Here is a 21,913-nt window from a genome sequence, read left to right on the forward strand (position 1 = left end):
TACCAATTTTATGAAACGAGTGAAAAGTTGTTCATTCGTTTCATACAATTGGTTTTACACTGGAGGGAGTTTAGTATTTTATTTATTACTTGCCATTTATAACGTTTTTAGAATTATATTGTGAGTATGAATAGGCTGACGCCTACACGATCCACGGCATAGTCCAATTGAGTTTAACAGAATAATACTTCAAACACGTCAAAAGTTGAAACGTATGAATTTAATACCATACAACGGTCCACCTATAGAATTCAGGCGTCCGTTCTACAAAATTATCGTAGGGCTAAGACTATCGCAACTCAAATACTAACTTTAACTTAGACTAACGACTGTCGTTGCGCTACAATACGATCGCGCCTTGCACCTCAAAGTTTACAATAACGTCACAACACCCGATGACGTAAATTTTGTCGCAAGATCCATCGGCGAAACAATGCCATGTGACGTCAGCCTAGCAACAAGGTTGCTGGGATCATCGAGTGTGCATAAGCTCCTCACGCAATGTCGTTGAATAAGCCAAGGGATGTTCAGAGCGTTCAATATTTGTTCGTGAAACGTGTTCCGAGAGTACACAAGCACGCGTTTTGGTATTACACAATGTGTAATACAGCTGTATGTTTATTAAACGGGGGATCTCTTCACGGTCAAGTAAGAAATAATGTTTCTACATTAACAGTGACTTATAGAAATAAAGGAATGAATTTAAATTAAATAATTTGATTTGTAAACAAATGATTTGATAAATGGATTTGTGTGAAAGTAATGAAAATTTAACAGAGACATTGAATAGAAGGTAATAAATCAGACAGAATTATTAGTATTTGAATGATTTAAAAAACATTAATCGATGCTATAGAAGGCTTAACGACAGCTCAGCAGTGGTATGACAGTGTTCACGATTCTCTGTCGAAGATCCTCGTTTCGACTTCCACGTTTATGCTACTGTTCTATACACCATCTACTACATTATCAGAATATAGAGTGTCACACACTGAATAAAACATCTATGTTTGGAAGAGGGGTGCTTAAAAAAGGAAAGACTTCAACAAACATTGCATGACATTTCTAATAAGTTGTCATACGAGAATAGTTCCAGACCACGTGCTGGATGTAGCGTTTGGTAATCTGCGGTTGGCTAGGACTTTTGGTAAATAATATTTTGAAAATACTGGAAAAATACCTTTTCCTTGGGGTTTATAAAAATATATATAATCCAGTGATTGAATTTTTTTTTGTCACGAACCAAAAGAATACCCTTTCCTTCAGAATATCACACAAACATGAAAGGGTCAGTTCCTAAATATTCTTAGTAAAATCTAGCCATTTAAAAATTTGGTCTCCTTATCGCTATGCAAAAACCACGAATCTCTATAATAGGTAGAATGTTTCACAGCCACATGCGAAATCCCCACAGCTATGCGCCCAACGAAATACTTGTTCTTTATTTGATTACATGCTTGACCTTTTCATTGTATTTATCGCATCGTTCCCCAAGTGCTATCTCGGTGGTAAAATATGACGTCAGAGAGTCATGCGACGTTCCAGTATTTTAAGATCCTGTTCTGGATACATAATAAACACAATGCTATCTATCCGGTTATCAAGGGAAGACCACGCGACGCTTACAGTCAGCTTGAAATAATGTAGCTTAAAAAATACAAACGTAAGAAATTAATACGTGTGGATATAAGCAGAGTCACGCATACAATATAAATGACGCATTGGGAATATTCCTAAATTGTCTTTCCTTTCTGACGTCAAACAGTTTCATTTAGAAGTAGATGCGACACAAAAGATTTAAATGATTTAACTCTATTCCATGGCAATATATTAACTTCATTATCACCGAAATAGTCATAAACCTACATTTTATTAAAAACCGCAAGAAGCAATAATACATTATTAATACGCAATAGTATCTATAGTAAGGGATTATTGTTTTCCGCCGCTTTAAGAATATCCCAGCAATGTCCCGGCAGGGGACACCAGAATTGGGCTTCACACATTGTACCCATATGGGGAATCGAACCCGGGACTTCAGTCTGACGAGCGAACACTTCAACCACTAGGCTACCCCGACGCCCCAATAGTAACTATAAGAATAATTTGTGTTATATCACTATTCATTATGATCATCATACACATTAATTATTTATGTAAAATGATCATAAAACGTGGCTCCATATTCAGTATTTCCATTGTTCCTTGTGAATATCGTGACAACGCCAATATAGATGAAGCATTGAAGCGTTGAAGCAAACTGATGACTACATCACGGAGATAATTTAGTCCGCGCCTATATGTATCAATGAAAACACAAATTAAATATATCTTCATTTGATCTCTATTTCATTACGATGTACATATTTATCATAATGGAATGGCTATTGATATGCTCAATGTGGATATGATACATCATGTTCAGTGTATTAAATATAATATAATTAGTGAAATTAATTGGATAGGAAATATGATGTTGAAAATATACTTTTCAGAACTGACTTAGAATACAGTTTGTTATGTTATTAGAAAATAATTATATTTTCGTTGTGTTCATTGAAATTCCTGCGTTCTGATTAGCTGAATTGGTCACGTGTTATTGCATTCATTTACCAATGAATGTAAACAATTTAGCCACGCCCACCGAGGCGCACTACTTTTATTACTGGGAATATCGGAGAATCCCAATATTTCTGCTCACGTGTATCGTCATGCACAGGACATTTAGCGACATTCATGCATATTCATTGTCCAAACTAAACTTTGACACCAAAGGCCGAGAATGAATGAAACAGCAAACGTGCAGGCTCGCTCGCCTGTTTTTTTCCCCGCTCGCCTCGGTTCAACTTTCATGTCTTCGGGTTTCATTTCTAACTAGCATTTATCCAACTGTGTTTTCACGTTTTCAGGGAAGTGATGTTTGAATCTGGCGGTAACTGACCATGTCATTAGAAACAGCCGCCTTCTCCCGGACATATTTCTTCCGGTTCGTTTGAGTCTGACTGCTGCAGTTCTTCTCGCCTCTTGCTGACAGGTTCTATGAACATTGTTCTGATCCTACTCTCCGTTGATTGGCTAATGACAGTACCGGCGTGTCAAGTTATGTGCATAAATTAAACGATCACCTGATTCATCATTCGTGACCAACTCGTGACAAGCCGAATAGCGACCCGTGCCCCTCTCATGGCCATTTTTGCGACCGGGTTCCGTCCTAGCGCAAACGGGCATACATAAAACAATTGTCAACTCGTTGCGTAAGGGTTCACATATATTTCACCATATATTATGTATATTTCAAATGCAATTTAAAGCACATCGGGTCATGCGGAATTATACAGTATGATTGAACACATTAACTGTGTCTTGGGTATATTTTTAGATGCAAGACATATGGAAAATAAAAAATTATTTCTGAGGGATTCTTTGACGAAGAATTTGAAATCATACACGCATTCTGATTGGTTTGTCGTATTTTCGCACATAACATTCATCGATAGGCGGACGAGTCTTCTTGCAGGTTACGGAAAGGGGCGAGTGGTGACGAATGCTGATTCATGTCACGCTACAGTATGTATTCATACACCTGGAATGTTTATCAATGGTCATTTTCGTCTGCTTTGATATTTACAACTGTTTTTTTGTTGTTGCTAAACTATTGTAGATTGTCGTTGTCGAATTTAGGTATAAGTATTGACTGTGTATCGTTTTTCGGTTCATTGAGGTATGAATCGAAAAACCGATGTGCAAACTTTTGTATATACTTTGCACATCAGTGTTTCGATTCATACCTCAACGAACCGAAAAAAAATACACAGTCAATCTTTAAATGGCTTAGTGCGCAAGTGCGTCACAGTTAAACTAGTTCCCGCATCTTTCAGGGCTACGTCCATAAAGCTAACCTAAGCCGTAAATGAGACGTAAAAACCGAGCTGGGTGCCGTTGTACAAAACAACCAAAGCCCGAAGACGGTCGTAAGTCTATGTTAAGGTATGGGAACCATCACCTTGGCAGTAGTATCCCTTGTACGACACCCTGAGCGTTATAATGGCGTATGCGCCTAGCTTGCACAAGGGGACGACGCGCATAAGAAGCCGACAACCAGCTTACAAGAATGGAAAAAACAAAACAAAGAAAAATCAACAACAAAAATGGAGTCTGCTACGCCAACAATCATACAAAGTACTTGAAACGATTACGCGTTGAACCACGTGAATGAAATGAATGAGTAGTGTTTTACGCCGCTTCTAGCAATATTCCAGCAATATCACAGCGGGGGACACCAGAAATGGGCTTCACACATTGTACCCATGTCGGGAATCGAACCCGGGTCTTCGGCGTGACGAGCGAACGCTTTACCACTAGGCTAAACCACCGCCCCCTAGCTGAATGAACCGAGGATCTCACCCGAATGTCTTCTGATAAAACATATATCAGCACGAGTCGAGGTATTTGTCGATGCGTGTTGATATCCAGTAAACTATGGTTATAACGAACTAAAAAGGGCCACTGATTTTACTTCGTTATAACCATAGTTCGTTATAGGCACATATACAGCCTATATACAGCAAATGGAGGAGAACCAAAAACAGTTGTTTATATACGTCAGTTCGGTATAAGAGTGTTCGTTATAAACGTAGTTTACTGTATTTGGAAAAAGACACAGGTGTGGGGTTATATTTATCATCCAAATTCCTCCTCCCAACTTTCTCAGTTTGTAAACAGTGCTCGATTTCGATTTCAAAACCCCGGACAAGCCAGGGCCTAGATTTTCGAAACGATCTTAGCTAAGATAAATCTTAACAACTTACGTTTAAATATAAGATATCTTAAGGCTAAGATAAGTTAGATTTTCGAAACTATCGTAAACCTGTCGCAGATCGCTCAGAGCTACGATACCAATCGTAACTCTGACAGAGAACTCATTTGTGTTGGAGGTAGAAAAGCGGGGTGTTTTCCCAATGACGTCACAGGGATTTCCCAGCTGCTGACAATAACAACAACATAGATAAGTGACACGGAATTCATGATTACATTGTCAGGTCACATTGTTTAACATGCACATATTTGAGTGAAATTCTGTACAATCCTACATGTAGACGTATTGTTCTTATGATAAAAGATGCCATGACTAACCGAAAACAAAAAGCATTCGTGTGCCATGCAATAGCATTTTTCAAAGCCAAAAAATGTTATAATCAATAAGTATAGTGTTACCACACTTTAGCTATTAGAATGGAAATAGTGTGCGAAAAGATACTTCACTATTTTCACTTCAAATGGTCCTCTCGTGACTGCGCAGAACTTTATGATATAAACACATCGCATACAAAGTCAAGGACGAAAGTAAGGGACGTTATTCTAAATGACAATGACGAGACCTTTGATCGAACAGCATATGCGTTCAGCATTTAACATGCGTGTTCAAGTCTAATGTTCAGTGATGTATACTGTAATTTGTTTGTGTTTATGTCAAAAGTCAAGTTTATATTAGTGTAAACACCAACATTATACGTGGAAACACTCAAAACAAAAATTGTTCAGGAAGCAGCGCACCCACAAGCAGGATTTTATGACAATCTAAGCTTGTTAAGTTTGTTTTGTTATTTATGTATCCAATATATTTGACGAATTAACCAAGGACTTAAATACAATATCAAGCTATAAGTATTCAGATGATGAAACTATTTTTTATCTATCTATCTATTTCCATAATTCTTTCAAAATTTTAAAATGACACTAATTTTCGTTCGCAAAGAGAGATAATTTCGGAATTGCCAAGTTATGTTGTCTCATTGAACACGCCACAAGTTAATGTAAACATACATATAATGTAGTCATTTTCTATCCTTTTAAATTAAGTAGAGCTAATAAACTGATTTGTCTGATTTCATTTAAATCTGACTAAGGAGCGAAATACTTTGTAATGTGTCAAATCTATTCCAGAACGTAGTTCAATGATGTTTGGCTTGTCTGACAGCATTGCTGAGGATCGTTTACTAGTATTTGTCCGTTGACCCTAAACGTGACAACGATTTTATTGTTTGAATGGTCTCAAGTATATCTATATATTTTTTAAACATAAAACGGGAAGATGTAGACTTAAATGTTAAAAACATCAAAATATTTTAAAACCGGTTTATTGAATGCAAAGATTATTGTGTTGAAAATGTGTATTTTATGTTGATCAGTAAATTTCATTCAATAAACTTTGTTTCTGCGAGCATATATTTGAAAGTGAATTTTAGACAATGTGCAATCTATGCTACATTTTTACGAGAACCAGAACGAGCATGGGAACTCATTTTTTATTTGATTTGTTTGTCAATACAAAAATCTGTGCTTAACTTTTGCTGTCAAAATTTCAGTAAATTGTTATATTTATAAGGGAATACATCTATGTGTCGTTAATCACCTGTTTTTAAAGAATGCAATTGTTCAACAGACAGTTTTTAATCACTTTTTATCAAATATTTGTCTTTCAAGAGGATATAGATAACGTAGGTATTGAATTTAAAACGAAACAAATTACAATTACTTTTGCAAGAAAAATATTAGATATTGTATACAAATATTTGATCACATGTATTTCCTTGTTAGTCAATAAATACTACACTGTATAGTTAAAATTCAATTATTAAAACCACCCGTCCCACACGATTTTAGATGTAAAAACTTATGCGAAACCTTTATGGTTGTTTTTACGCATATAGATTGATACAATTTTATAAAATGCGAAAATAAAGACTAAAGCATTGACACAAATGCGACTCAGAAAATATAACAGCGGAACTCTGCGCTTTATGAAAACTGTACCATTGAGCAAGGTGTCCCGGGCGAATACAAAGGGAAACCACTCTCAACTAGAGTTTGAACTAAGATTAGCTCCCCCTAAACTATCAATAAGGTCACGGTCATTACTGTAACCTGTCGACACCTTCCGTTTTTATCCTTCCCAAATTATCGAAAAGGTATGTTGTTTCACACTCCTTCAGCATGGACTCGGATAGAAAAATAATGTAAGCTATCGACTCCACAGTTATGTGTATCGCTGTCGCGATTAAGAACATTTTTGACGTGAAATCCTTGATGCGTTCTTCGTGTTTTCGAAGTGTCAATTTGAATCACTAAGTTTTACAAAATGAAATGTCAATGTTTGAACGTAAAGCGGACTAATTGTTTGGTAAAATATCTATGGAAAAGTATGACGCCATCTTGGATGAAGATAAATTAAACTTACGACAGGTATAGGGCTATCTTAGATTTACGACAAACTTAAGATATCTTAGGGCTACGAGAGTTTCGAAAATATGCTACGATAGCCTACGATTTCCTTAAGATAACTTTACGATAATCTTAGGGCTAAGATCGTTTCAAAAATCTAGGCCCAGGTGAACTCGTGTTAACTGACCGCTTCCGTGGTCTAGTGGTAGAGCGTCCGCTCGGAGATGGAAGGTACGGGGTTCGATCCCCGGCCGCCTCATACCAAAAGACGTTAAAAGATGGTACTTGTTGTTACCCTGCGCTCGGCATTAAGGGGCTAAAACAAGGACTGGTCGGCTCGGAGTCAGTATACTGTGTCTGAGTGGGTATTCATGTTAAACTGTGGCATGGTATCTCACTGGGCTAGCACTATAAAACGGCACCAGTCCGGACTAGTACAAGCAGCCACACACACACACACACACACACACACACACACGTGCATGCACGTCGCTATATAAGTGCAATAATCTTGGACGCGACGTTTAACCCAAGTTCACCTCACCTCACCGTGTTAACTGTGTAAACCCATGTTAACCTTGGTTGAACAGTGTCAGCAAGTGTTAACTGATTTACGACATACATCGGTTGACCCAAGTTCCACATATCCAGTACACCGGACAGTACTATAGCCTTGACGTAGCGTGACGCCATCGTTAAAGCTATTTCGTTTCATGTATTGATTCAAACAAAATCATTTTAATGAATAAAATTAACTAGGTATAAATGTATTCTGATACCCGTCAGGGAAATCTAACTTTCGATTATTGATAAAAAATACTTTAGAATCAATAATGAAACTTTATGGTGGTTTTGTGTCTCTGTTTCATGTTCTTTGCGTTATTTCGTACTTTCTTGTCGTTTTGAACACATTAAGTAGAAAAGGTACAATGCCCCCTTTGTCAAGAAATGTACAACATGCGATACACTTGTCTGTTGTGTTTCTCCCTCTCCGGATCGCCATTTTATATTATATCTCTGGTTGCATTTGAGTGAGTGAGTGAGTGAGTGAGTGAGTGAGTAATGTTTTACGCCGCTTCTAGCAATATTCCAGCAATATCACAACGGGGGACCAGCAGAAAAGGGCTTCACACATTGTACCCATGTCGGGAATCGAACCCGGGTCTTCGGTGTGACGAGCGAACGCTTTAACCACAAGGCTACCCAACCGCCCCGTTGTTTGTTTAACATTAATTAACTCAGGTTGAATCTAGTCAATTCTGGTTGTCTGATATTTGGTAACATCTCGTGTGACTCAATACTTAATAATCCAAACGCAACCAGTGTCTTGAGTGCATACAGTAAAGAACCGATAACCAGCTTCATTCGTCACCACTCGCCCTTTTCCGTAACCTGCAAGAAGACTCGTCCCCCTATCGATGAATGGTATGTGTGAAAATACGACAAACCAATCAAAATGCGCGTATGACTTCAACACTTCGGTTAAAGAATCCCCAAGGAATAATTTTTGATTTTACACAAGCCTTGCATCTAAAAATATACCCTTGATACAGTTAAATGTGTTCAATCATACTGAGAGTGTATAAATATCGTAAGTCTCGATGTGTTTAAATAGTATCTTGAATATATATTACATGGGGGAAATATACGTGAATCATTACACAACAAGTATACAATTAAGTATGTCCGTTTTGTGCTTAGACGGAACCCAGTCGCAAAAATGGTTGTGACGTCATGGTGAGGATCACGTCACAATGGTCAGCGAGGCATTGTGATGCAATTTCATTACAACCTTATCTCCCAATCTGCCAAAAGAGGACGCTGGCATAACCACGTCTTTTTTACGGGCTTGACGGAAATTGCACCCGACACGTGAAGATCCGGGGTAGAATAGGTCTTCAGCAACCCATGCTTGCCGTAAAAGGTGACTATGCTTGTCGTAAGAGGCGACTAACGGGATCGGGTGGTCAGACTCGCTGACTTGGTTGATGCATGTCATCGTATCCCAATTACTTGAATCGATGATCATGATGTCAATCACTGGATTGTCTGGACCAGACTCGATTACTTACAGACCGACATCATATAGTTGGAATATTACGGTATTACGGTAGTGCGGCGTTAAACAACAAACAAAGAAACAAACAAAACAAGCGATCACAATTCTTGTATTTCCCGAGCGAGAGGGAGGGTAATACGTGCATTCTTGCACGAGTTTCGTAAAATCAGTTAGACACACATGCGAGTGTGATAATGTCTTTATTATCCATTATGTCTTAATCCTTTTGAGCTCCCTTTAGAAAAATTCACTGATCACCACCGCTGTCCTATAAAACCACTGTTCGACGAATGACGTCAACAATCTTAAGGTATTACTATTTCATTTCTATCGTGACGTCATTCCGATCTTATGTTACAATATGATTCGAATGACGTCAACAATGCCCTCAGGATGATGGAAACAATACACTGGTGCTCAAGAAGTGATATTTGCACATACTATTTTTATGAACTCTGTTATTTCTAATCCTATGGTTAATATATGTTGAATATTGATGTAGATTACATGTATAATGTACATGTCACCGAACGAATGAGAACGTTATATATTATCTTAGTCAAATAGTCAGCTTTTTTTCTCAATCACAAAAACACATACTTGACAATACAGTGTAACAATTAAAATTTCATTTCGATAGCATTAGAAGGCAAATGGTGATTTCGGGTGTTTTTTTCAAATCTCCAGAAATAATGTTTCTCGTAGCAATCCATCGCTTAGTGACGTCATTGTGGGGGGGGGGGGGGGGGTGGTTTGGTTGGTTGGTTGGTTTCGATACAGGGTGAAACTAATTTCAGTACTTTCCACAAGAAATGTCACGTATAGGTTAATCTTCGCCTGACGTTCGATTGTTCATATTGTTTGCTGAACGATCCCAAGCAACGTACCTGACGTCATACTGCTCTACTGTTGCGCAATGATGCTATTTCATGGTCATGACTCATCTTTAGAATTAATCATGGGCCCAGAATACTAGTATCTATCAAGATATAATGGTGATACAACATACTAGATTATCAATGATGGTGGCCCGGTTGCGTACGTGACACCATGCAAATGATCTCGCGGGAAGTCCGAGTTGGAATAGATCGACAGCTACCGAAGCTGTGGGGTCTTTCGGGGCCATAAAATGGATCGGTTGTTAGCTTGATTGAGTGTCATCGTACGACGTGGTATGATACTCATAATATCAATCTCTAGTCTGGACTCGATTATTTATAGGCCATCGCTGGAATTACGACGTTAAACAACAAACAAAACGTTGCGATATTACAACGAAACAAATAAAAACAAAATGACCAAGTAATCTCTGATTAGAATATTCGACCAGAGAGTGTGGTAAACATTTATATGTTTACGATTGTCAGCTTAACTTACACGAATATGGCAGATTACGAGAATTAATATGATTGTTCCTGCTGTCGTTTCAGATTAATGACTATGTACGAAACACTGTATCAGCCATGTGTTAAATGTGTTTGATACTGAGCTTACGCTTGCTAGTTATTTATATGCCAACGAATAATTGAACGGAGACACGGAAGCGTAGATATCTGATTTTTTTATATATACTAACAAGTTATATGCAATTTGAAGATATACACAAATTATTGATCAGGTTTTCACTGATAATGCTATAAGCGAAATACAGCAAGGCCGTAGTTAACTTTTTTTTGACAGGGGGGTGCAAATATTTGTTGAAGCATCACTTGTACCCAGCTTGATTCAAATAATACTGTTTTCTGTTCCCCCCCCCCCCTTCTCGGCTGGCTACGGCACTGTGCAGTATTTGCAAACACGCACCTGTCTTATTTAATCATTGCTCCCAACATAGCTTATATATCCATGTTATGCAACACCAATCATGATATTATATAACAAGTTCAGCCTGTATTTTTGCCATTGAATAAACAGTATCGGCCTGTCTTCTCGTGCGTGTTGAATACCGACCTATTGTGTATGCGACTAAACATCTGCGATCGGCAGCTGTAATCGTGAATATCATTTTGTTATTTTTAAAGTGCTACGAAGCGTTAAGTCGAGGTATTCTTGACGTGCCGGCGAGATCTCAAACTCAGAGCGCTGGTATTGAGCATATATCGGTTTGACGTACAACTGACATCGGAGGCGGCAAAGCGATTGACGTCACAGCAACTATAGCGATATGCCAATGAATGAATAATGCATTCACAAACCAATCAGAGTTCAGTCCCCTTAGTCACGTGACTATCTCATCCAAGAGGAGTTTTCTCAATTGGAGTGACCTTGAAGGTGAGGCTTTTATTGCCGCTTTAAAGCCCAATTAGGACTGTTTTTTCGTGCAACGTTAAAAGTAATGCTTCATGTACCCGTATACAAAAAATGGTAAGATATTGACCCGTATTTATGCAGTATCGGAAAATTCTACCGGCAACATCAAGTACTCGTATTCCATCATGGCTGAACTGTCTAAACAAGCGTGCAGTTAAGCTCAAATATATATGTTTGCCGGCGTATGGTCACAGTTTATGCTTCGGTGTCAGTTATAACGCTGTTTTGATAATTTAACCAGACTTGTTTCAATCTGAAGGCTACCATATCTCACCGATCGCCATTGAAGTCGCCGCGAGGAGTTAATGTCGTGCCCATATTACCGGCTGTGTCGGAAGTGGGTATTATGATTATCAGGAACTTGTTCCAGGTTCAATCGGAATTGTTTTGACATTATTTTACATTTGCACATATTCCATAACCAATATGAATTTATTTATGTAACATATGTATTAGAAATGACGTTATTTGTATATAGTCAAGATTAGTCAGTGTTGCATAAAGAGGTCATGTTTATATTTTATTTTTGGCTGTGCCAAACTTGTGACATTTGTATTCGATATTTTTAGACCTAGGTGCTGAAAAAGCGCAAAGGTGGCCCAGAAGGTAGATATTTCGGATATTGCCTCAAACGAAGCATTCGTTCTGAATGAAATACATGAATATTTAATGTATCTAAGAAAAGGTTTATTAACATATTTAACTAGAACTAACAGGATATTCTGAAATATTCGTACCAGCAAAGAAAAAATGCCCTGTAACAGATGTATTGTCTGTGTCAGTATATACTGTAGAATCTGTTTACATTTGTATTGTTCAGGCATTTATATCATGTGTTCGGTTGAATTAGGTTTTCTTAATCTGATAAAATGTCCTCTTTCTGCCAAGGTTGAATTGGTAATTACACATTATAACAGTACTGTATGACTAGATTGTGTATATTGTTTCACTTGGTTATTTGAAACATGATAAATATTTTGCCACAAATTATTGAAATGTGTAGGCAACGTTTAAAATGGAGTGGATATGTGAGGTTTTCTGTCATAACATTTCAGTGTACTCTCAGGAGCCTCCAGCTGTTTGATCGGTAACATAACGATTATGTCAAACACCCCCAGACTGATGTGATTGAATTGAACTGAACACTATTTATATGCTATGACAGTTCGAATGAACTGTATGTACCGATGATGATGATGATGATGATGGTGATGACGATGATGATTTTGTGTGTGTATAAGGTGTGCAGTTCTCAAACAGGGTAATGACCCCTACTGACTGTAGCTCACTAATTATCAATTAGTGGGTGTATATTGGTCTGTCTAACAATGACGAATGTTTACAGTCTGGCATTGCCCTGTCAAGTCCCCAATGACAGGCATCATGTGAGCTGCAGATATTTGATTGGTCAGTAGTGTGATAAACAGTTGAATAGTTTCTATGACTCAATCAGTCATACCATTTGATAGGACTGTTACGATATACTTGCGTATTTGGTGAACCGAACCGTATCCCTTCATGAATTGAATTTGTTATTCATGGTCACTAGAATCAAATATTTACCAAAAAAGAGGTGTATTTTAGTTGAACTCATCTGTTATTTATCAAAGTGGGATATGCAAAATGAAATATATACAAACCATGGAGTAGGGTAATGTGTTCAATTTAGCGAAAATACATTACCAGCTGGTTTCCGTGATCACGTAACACCCGAGTACCAGTAAAAAAATCTGAACTGAATTTAATCCTATTATTTCACTATTTATATACCTACTATATATACTACTACCTGGATAAGTGCAGTATATAAATGTATGATAATAATAATTAACACTGACAACATTGTCAAACCATGTCAAATAATCTATTTTGTTATTGTTTCACTGATTATAACACATAATCCATCAACTGCTGACTTGTTATTGTATTTGGAATAAATATTCTTATTCATTACCCTGTATTCTTGATACGTATCGCATTTGCCTGATAATGTATTTGCCGCCCTATATTTGGTCTCAGTTATATAAGTGCAGTAATCTTGGACGCGACGTTATACCCAATTTCACCTCACCTCACCTCAACTGCTATTTGGTGTGTCATTCTGTGACTTGCAGTGAATTGTATGATGATTTCTCAAAATTATCATGATTAATAGATAACTGATATTTACCTGGAACCATCACCTGTGTATATCCGGGTTAGAATTGGTCTTAGCAACCCATGGTTATCATAAGAACAGACCATCAGGATTGGGTGGTCAGACTCGCTGACTTGGTTGATGCATGTCATCATTCCCAATTTCGTGGATCAATGCTCATGACATCAATCACTGGATTGTTTGGACCAGACTATTATTTGTTGACCAGTGTCGTATTGCTGGAATGTTGCTGAGTGTGGTCAACAACAAAGCAAAACCTGGAACCATGAGTATTCAGATCAGACTTTATATGTTTTTATGTGTCATTAATTATCAGTCATGTCCATTATCAAAATAAGTGCTTTTCTGCAAATGGCTGATGTAGCATTAAACAATATTCATTCACTCATAGGCCAGACTCTCATTCTAATATATCTATATTCAAGTCAGGGGACTCTCAGTAAGAATTTGGGGCGGTCGGGTAGCCTAGTGGTTAAAGCATTCGCTTGTCTGTCGAAGACCCGGGTTCAATTCCCGACATGGGTACAATGTGTGAAGCCCATTTCTGGTGTCTCTCGCCGTGAAATTGCACTCACTCACTCAGTAAGAATTTGAGTGTGTGGGTGGGCAGGTGTGGGTGGATTCACTTGTTTTCATAACATTACACATGCTCAAGAGACTTATGTCTGTTATAGATGGTGATTTCAATGTTAGACCAACCACTGACACTCAGAACGTGTGTATTTCCTACCAGAATAGAAATGCCAGATATATGAACAGGTATGCATTTTTGTCGTGTCAATTTGTGTCCTCCTCAATTTGTACACACCATTTTGCATCCTGTCAAACCCTGATATAGATTTCCCCACCATTGCTGTGGGAACGGATTCACAGTTAACTAGCTGTCCAGTCTGGTGACTTCCTGAGAGAGACTGGAGGTGGTTGAGTCCCATTTTTCTGTGTCCCCATTTGCCTAAACCCCAGTTTGCTTCAAAGTAAATGAAGGTATGGTGGGGTAGCCAAGTGGTTAAAGAGTTCGTCTGTCAAACCGAAGGCCGGGTTCGAGTCCCCACATAGCTGTGAGTTACAACAGCCAACAAATTTGGTGTGTACTAGAGTGTCACAAGACAATGAAACCCGTGAAGATTCCGGGTTAGAATAGGTCTTCAGCAACCCATACTTGCCGTGAAAGGTGACTATGCTTGTCGTAAAAGGCAACTAACGGGATTGGGTGGTCAGGCTCGCTGACTTGGTTGATACATGTCATCGATCCCAATTGCGTGGATTATGCTCATGTTGTCAATCACTGGATTTTCTGGTCCAGACTCGATTATTTTACCGCCGTCATATAGCTGGAATATTGCTGAGTGCGGCGTCAAACAACACACAAACAAAACACAAGACAATGATTATGAGTGGCCTCGGACCTGTTTGCAGACTATTACTTGTGTCAACTTCAGTTGGAAAACCTGGTCATTACGATTATAACTCTGTGGGGACCCAGGCCTGAATAGGTCCCAAGCTTTATTGCTTGATGCAAGACTAATGGGCGACAAAATTGGATCAAGTGGTCAGGGCTGGTGTTAAAGGTGAAATGATACACTACAATACAAAGGCTTTGATGCAATACACATACAGACCTGTGTCGCATTACATGAGGATACAGAAATACATGTGTATTACTTAGTGAAAGAATAACCTGATCTCAAGTGTACAAAACATTCATTAGGCTACACAGAGGACAACAACCTATACAACATACAACAGTCTATACAACACAACAGTATACAGAACATACAATAGTATACACAATGTACAGCTGTCTACACAATATGCAACTGTATACAGAACACAACAGTTTACACAATGTACAACTGTCTACACAATGTACAACTGTATACACAATGTACAACTGCATACACAATGTACAACTGTATACAGAACACTCAACAGTTTACACAATGTACAACTGTCTACAAAATGTACAGCTGTACACAACATACAACTGTCTACACAATGTACAACAATATACACAATGTACAACTGTATACACAACATACAACTGTCTACACAATGTAAAACAGTATACACAATGTACAACTGTCTACACAATGTACAACTGTATACAGAACACTCAACAGTTTACACAATGTACAACTGTCTACAAAATGTACAACTGTACACAATGTAGAACTGTCTACACAATGTACAACTGTATACACAACATACAACTGTCTACACAATGTACAACAGTAGATACCATGTACAACTGTATACACAACATACAACTGTCTACATAATGTAAAACTGTATACACAACATACAACTGTCTACACAATGTACAACAGTATACACAATGTACAACTGTCTACACAATGTACAACTGTATACAGAACACTCAACAGTTTACACAATGTACAACTGTCTACAAAATGTACAACTGTACACAATGTACAACTGTCTACACAATGTACAACTGTATACACAACATACAACTGTCTACACAATGTACAACAGTAGATACCATGTACAACTGTATACACAACATACAACTGTCTACACAATGTACAACAGTATACACAATGTACAACTGTACACAATGTACAACTGTCTACACAATGTACAACTGTATACACAACATACAACTGTCTACACAATGTACAACAGTATACACAATGTACAACTGTATACACAACTGTATACACAACATACAACTGTCTACACAATGTACAACAGTATACACAACATACAACTATCTACACAATGTACAACAGTAGATACAATGTACAACATTATGCATAATGTACAATTCATAATGTTTCAATATAACTATTATTCAACTGTGTTAGGTTAAAGTTCAGTAGCTTGGTAGTGTGAAGCGGCAACAACTGAGTATCAGAAATTGTGATGCTCGGACTGTAATACTGATAAATATTTGCATGTATCCTAAATAATTATATTGTACAACGTCCCAATGAACCTCTGCCCCTGTCTGGCTTCCGACTAGGTTTAACCCCTAGGCCTTTAATTGTGTGGATTACGGTATTTATTTCAATGAGGGCCTAAGCTATTGTTTGTACTTTGTATTACCTTGAGAAATCTGAGAAGCTTGGTTCACAGGACTGCAGTTGGCATAGCTGTAATTCACTTGGTCAGCTCTATATACAAGTGTTACGTAAGACGCTGGGAGTTACTGATAGTGAAAAGTGATTATTGCCAAAATTATCTACAAAATATTACACCTCAATTTTACTCAATTTCTGCAAGGCTGAATGGACAGCATTGTATGTAAGGGTTGCAGATTGGCCCATACTTTAACCCACCCAAGATTGCTTTCAAAATAAAGTTCGGTTTTTTGTTGAGTTTTACAAACATAAATGTTTGTTTCTGTTCCAATCTGATATTTTCTCCGTTTATGGTAGGGGTGGTCGCATAGCCCAGTGGTTAAAGTGTTCGCTTGTCACACCGAAGGCCCGTGTTCGATTCCTGACATGGGTACAATGTGTGAAGCCCATTTCTGGTGTCCCCCGCCATGATATTGCTGGAATATTGCTAAAAGCGGCGTAAAACCATACTCACTCACTCTTTTTATAGTATCACGTCGGTGAAATCCTGCAGTGTATTTTGGTACTCTATCGTTGTTTTATCTGTATCAATCACCAATAAAGCTGATTTGTAAGTTAATAAAAATGAGAAAGAAAGTATTTATTTTTGTTTCTGATTTTTGACTCCGGTTGGTTGATCAATCATTAGTCATTAGTTCTTGCTGTCAATGAAAAATCATGGCACTTTTTTAAGAACTTAGTAAATAGGTATTTGTAAGTTAGTAAATTCAGCAGATGTAATATCAGTATGTGATAAATATTGGGCAGTAATTTGTTACAATATCTCTACATACTGCAGATCTTCTCCATGGTCTAGTGGATAGACCTCTGCCCTGAGAGCAGAAGGACGGTGGTTCAATTCCTGGCTGCGTCACACCAAAATATGTTGAAAGATGGTACTTGTTGTTGCCCTGGCAATAGCCTAGACTTGTTCAAGCGCTGATCACTATATCTATTTGTACATTTGTTCCAGCAATGTTCAATTTCAAATCACTTTTATCAGCTCTACATTGAAATTGGGATTGATGTGCTTGTTGTTTAGTTATTAGTTGACTGAGGACATTTTCCAGATGTTTCAGAAGGATAATTTCTGATGAAGTTAAAGGTTTCGTTATTGAGTGAAATTTCTTGTCCTGATTAATGTTTACTGGTATTTGTCCAGTGGACCTTATTTGTCCAGTGGAACAGCGTAATTGTCCAGTGGACTATCATATTTTTCCAGTGGACCTTGTTTCTTCCGTGGACCAGCGTATTTGTCCAGTGGACCTTTGTATTTATCCAGTGGACTTAGTTTGTCTAGTGGACTTCGTTTGTCTAGTGGACCAGCGTATTTGCCCATTGGACAAGCTAATTGCACAGGATAATATTCACATACATCAGTTGGCCAGCTTGCATGTTGATGTGATATACATTAATTATAGTTCACTCATCCAGCAATAAAATATTTGTTATCAATTTCATAATTAAAATCAGCTTGACGTCTATTTCCCTGTTGGCATTCTGATGGGAATGTCTCTCATGCTTGTAGAAGCCAAATCAAGTAATGTGTTAATATGTGACTACAAGAGTAACACCATTGACACTGAGGCTTGTCGATAGTTTTTTGCGCTTCAGGGGGCGGTCGGGTAGCCTCGTGGTTAAAGCGTTCGCTCGTCACGCCGAAGACCCGGGTTCAATTCCCGACATGGGTACAATGTGTGAAGCCCATTTCATCCAGTGGTAAGCATCTATGTTGGGCTTTCCAAAGCATGGTGAACATGGGTGGATCAGAGGTTGAGGGTGCTGCAGTTTTCTGTGCGAAGTTACTTCCCTTAGCCATGCCGGATCTGCTTGTTTGAATCCCAGATTTGCCTCTGTTATGACGTCCTTCATGATTCCCTGCATGAAGCCCATTCCCAGTGTCCCCCGATGTGATATGGCTGGAATATTGTCAAAAGCGGTGTAAACCTCACTCACTCACTCACTCACTCACTCACTCACTCACTCCATATCCCCCAGTGGGGATTCCAGGTTAGAATTGGTCGTATGCTGGTTGTAAGATGTAAGATGTGATCAAATGGATCGGGTTTTCAGACTTGGACACTTGGTTGCATGTCATTATAGCCCAAGGAAGGCAAGGAATGGTGCTCACAATATCAATCACTGGATTGTGTGGTCCAGACTCGATTATTTATGTACCCGGGGTCATGTACGTGGAATATTGCTGACTGGCATTAAACAGTGACTCAAACCATACTGTAATGTAACCTCTGTATCCATGGTCCTGGGTCCTTCTTTGCCATGGCCAAACCAAACCAAACTGGCTGAGGAATGTATGTTTGTTGTTTAACGCTGCACTCAGCAATATTCCAGCTATATGACGGTTGTCTTAAAATAATCGAGTCCAGACAATCCAGTGATTGACATTACACGCAATTTGGATACAAAGACAGGCATCAACAAAGTCAGCGAACCTGACCACCCGATCCCGTTAGTCACTTCTTACCTTCCTTACCTTTCCTTACGATACCCGTGAAGATCCAGGGTAGAATAGGCCTTCACCAACCTTAGCTTGCTGTAGATAGCGACTATGCTTGTCGTAAGAAGCAACTTATGTGATTGGGTGGTCTGATTCGGTTGACATAGTCGCCTTTCATGGCAAGCATGGGTTGCTGAAGACCTATTCTAACCCTGATCTTCACCGGTCGCCAAGGAAAGTGGTCAGTATTGATAGCCACATTGATTAATTGATCCTGTGGGTAATGCCAGGGTGTCAACTGCTGGCCTTATGCTCATTAGCACCTGCAATTAGGACCCTCGTTTGTTCATGCTGAAATCCCTACAGCCATTTCAGTACAGATAGACAGTATCATGACCGCAATCTATAGGAATAAGGGCCTACCCATTGGCTTTGTTAATAACATGTGCCAGGTCATTCTTGTTTGATAATCCTTCAGCAGTGGCACAGCTGAGACCCTGGCCCGAGGGGACGGATGACCATATATGGGCGTCTAGACACGCCACATGTCTGGATCCCTGTAGTCATCAGTACAAGATCAGTGGTAAGGAAAATACTATAAGTAGGACCTTGGATGGAAGTGCTCAATGAATGGCAACAGTTTGTTAACAAATATCTTCTTGAATTGCTGCTTGTTACAATTAGCTCGAGACCAGTGGGGATTCCGGGTAAGAATACAGCTGCCCAGCAGGCTTTGCTTGTAAGGGCAAGGATAGACACAGCCACTAGTCCATTTGTCAGAGACAAGTGAAAATCTAGGGAGACTAGTGAAGTGAGGTGAAATGGGGTTTAACATCACGTCCAAGATTATTGCACTTATATAGCGACGTGCATGCACGTGTATATGTGTGTGTGGCTGCTTGTACTAGTCCGGACTAATGCCAATTTATAGTGCTAGCTCACTGAGATACCATGCCGCAGTTAAACGTGGATACCCCACTCAGACACAGTATACTGACTCCGAGCCGACCAGTCCTTGTTTTAGCCCCTTAATGCCGAGCACCAGACAGGGTAACAACAAGTACCATCTTTGAACGTCTTTTGGTATCACGCGGTCAGGGATCGAACCCCGGACCTTTCGCTCTCCGGGCGGACGCTCTACCATTAGACCACGGAGGCGGTTAGAGACAAGTGAAAATCTAGAGGGACTAGTTGTTTTCTGCCTAAATCTAGTTATTTTACATCACCACTTGGCCAAAATGTGTAAAATGTGACGATGTGACAGAGGTACTCGGCTGGCCACAAGGAACCCTGGGTAGGAGAGTGATTGGCTTCATACGACCGAGACATATTTATATTGTATTCTAGGCTTTGATAAGGCCTCTAATCTAATCAAGCTGGCAAACTGTATTTTGTAACTCAGCCGTAAGAAAAACACTCAAACCGTCTCCCCATTTTGCCGCTATTAAAAAAACAAGACTGAAACCAGTTTACTCTGCGCAGCACTTGACTGCTTCACTGTTTGGAGCTCTATTGTTTTGGTTTGAGAACTGAATCAGGCATGTGACGTCATGGAAATTATTTAATGCATGATTTAACAACGGGACTGTCAACCTACTGTCCCTTTGACGAAAAAAGTGCTTGTCCACAAGGCTGGTTGGTTGGTTTGTTGTTTAACGCCGCACTCAGCAATATTCCAGCTATATGACGGCGGTCTGTAAAGAATAGAGTCTGGACCAGACAATCCAGTGATTGATATCATGAGCATCGATCCACGCAATTGGGTTCGATGACATGCATCAACCAAGTCAGCAAGCCTGACCACCCGATCCCGTTAGTCGCCTTTTAAGACAAGCATAGTCACCTTTTATGGTAAGCATGGGTTGCTGAAGACCTATTCTACCCGGAATCTTCACAGGTCTTGTCCACAAGGAAATGTCCTCGTCCTGCCCGATTTTCGAACCGTGGTTTACTTTACAAGGACTTGTTTTGGGGGCATGTATTCGTATTTGCATTGTATCCAGTACATGGCCTCTTGCTCATGATTCAAGTAATCAGTTCATAATATTATGTAATAAGAAATATGGATCTGCCCTAATATGTAATGTCGAGTGTAAATTATTAGGTATGTTGGCCATTAGGTTCAATTTTCTCTATTGTTGATTTGTGAATGTGACATGATGTGAAACATGTCGAACATGAGTTTTATCTGTGTGCTGAAGTTGAAATTATGCACCCACAGATGCCTATTTGCTTGTAGTCATGTTATGCTTCATGATATATGGGACCCTTGGTGATTCTGGGTAAGAATATTGGTTTACTTCAACTTACGATTGTTGTAAGAATGCATGGATCAATGCTCATGATGAAAATTGCGGGATTGTGGAAGCCAAACTCGATTATTGACAGAGCGCCGTCACATAGCTGGTATGTTGCAGATTGAGGCTTTAAACAACAAATTCTACAAAAAATGGTAGACATGTGGTAGAATATGGTAGAATTGTTCCGTCCAACAATTGCTTTAGGACTTTTTTCTTCAAGCTAGCAAAGTGTACGTGTATTGACATTGTACAACCTCCCCCTGGTTTGTATGTTTAAAGCGTGGGTGGTTTCAACCATGGCAATAGGTACTGTTATGTTTTTCA

The 21,913-nt window shown here is 38.9% G+C and overlaps 1 protein-coding gene across 9 annotated transcripts in view; it reads left to right on the plus strand.

Moving 5' to 3' along the window:
* Positions 1-11,461: 11,461 nt before the first annotated feature.
* Positions 11,462-21,913, plus strand: part of LOC139446763 (plasma membrane calcium-transporting ATPase 2-like) — a 186,237-nt gene continuing 175,785 nt past the window's right edge. For all 9 annotated transcript variants that reach the window (XM_071228086.1, XM_071228085.1, XM_071228084.1 and 6 more), the window contains exon 1: positions 11,462-11,551. The gene's annotated coding sequence lies outside the window, so the exon portion shown is untranslated. The remainder of the gene's footprint in view (positions 11,552-21,913) is intronic.

The sequence above is a fragment of the Haliotis cracherodii genome, unplaced genomic scaffold (genome assembly GCF_022045235.1).
Source record: "Haliotis cracherodii isolate W230 unplaced genomic scaffold, xgHalCrac1.p SCAF_6, whole genome shotgun sequence".
Taxonomy (NCBI): domain Eukaryota; kingdom Metazoa; phylum Mollusca; class Gastropoda; order Lepetellida; family Haliotidae; genus Haliotis; species Haliotis cracherodii.